Source organism: Trichosurus vulpecula, chromosome 1, assembly GCF_011100635.1.
Source record: "Trichosurus vulpecula isolate mTriVul1 chromosome 1, mTriVul1.pri, whole genome shotgun sequence".
Lineage (NCBI taxonomy): Eukaryota > Metazoa > Chordata > Mammalia > Diprotodontia > Phalangeridae > Trichosurus > Trichosurus vulpecula.
Window position 1 is genome coordinate 275650747 of NC_050573.1, and position 1330 is coordinate 275652076.

Sequence of the window (1330 nt, forward strand, 5' to 3'; positions counted from 1 at the left end):
TGTCTGCCAATAAATCGGAGTTATAACCATCTTTGCTCCCGCCTCATCATTGCGTACTGAGATAGGGCAACTTGCTGGTCAAGACCCTAACATAATACCAGTAAGGAAATACAAGCAAAACAATTTCCTGATCCTGAAGGGAGCATTAACCGGGGCAGACAGCAGGTTTGAGAAAACCAAGGCGGGAGCAGGGGCGGAGAGAAGGGAAGCCGCCTCCACTCGCGGTGGTTTCGCCACTGTGGCCATGATGATCGGCAGCTTCCAGACCAATCACCAAGACTTCCCCTTCGGGCCATGGAAGCTGACGGCGAACAACACTCACATCGTGAAGTCGGCCGATGTGGAGAAATTAGCTGATGAACTACACATGCCATCTCTTCCTGAAATGATGTTTGGAGACAACGTTTTAAGTATCCAACATATTTCTGGCTTTGGAATTGAGCTTAATGCGACTGATGCTTTGAAATGTGTAAACAACTACCAGGGAGTGCTTAAAGCAGCATGTGATGAAGAGTGGCAAGAGAGCAGGACGGAGGGTGAACACTCCAAAGAGATTATTAAACCATATGATTGGACATATTCAACAGGTTACAAAGGAACATTACTTGGTGAAGCACTTAAGTTAAAGGTTGTGCCTACAACAGATCATATAGGTACAGAGAAACTGAAAGCTAGGGAACAGATTAAAATTTTTGAGGAAGTTCTGTTGTTTGAAGATGAACTTCATGATCATGGAGTTTAAGAGTGAAAATTAGAGTGATGCCTTCCAGCTTCTTCCTGGTATTGAGATTTTTCTTAAGATTGATGGTGGGTTCATCAGGATGAATGACACAAGGCTTTACCATGAGGCTGACAAGAATTTTATGTTAAGAGAATACACTTCAAGAGAGAGCAAAATAGCAAATGCAATGCATATTCCACCAGCCCTCTTTACAGAGCCTAACGAAATATCACAATACCTACCTGTAAAGGAGGCAGTCTGTGAGAAGCTGGAATTTCCAGAAAGAATGGATCTCAACCTTGGGGCAACATAGGAAAATACATGTATGGAATCTAAATGAAATGTCATACAATATGAGCTCTCTGTGGAACCCTCACTGGAGATGACTGCTTTTTTTTGGGTGGGTGGGGGTCGGGGAGGGCCTTCTAAGAGACAGTCAGCTGCCTTATGTCTGGATTTTCTGTAGCCTTAAAGGAAAGAAAACGAAAGCTTGATGTAGGCAGGTTCTGTACAACCTGCTGTTCATTCCACCTGTCCATATCTATCCATATCTAAAATTAATGGGACACTAAATTGAACCAAGATTTTCAGTTGTTATAGAATGGGACC

General features: G+C 43.2%; 1 pseudogene; it reads left to right on the forward strand.

Moving 5' to 3' along the window:
* Positions 1–244: 244 nt before the first annotated feature.
* Positions 245–1061, forward strand: LOC118834649 (annotated as a pseudogene).
* The last annotated feature ends 269 nt before the right edge of the window (positions 1062–1330 follow it).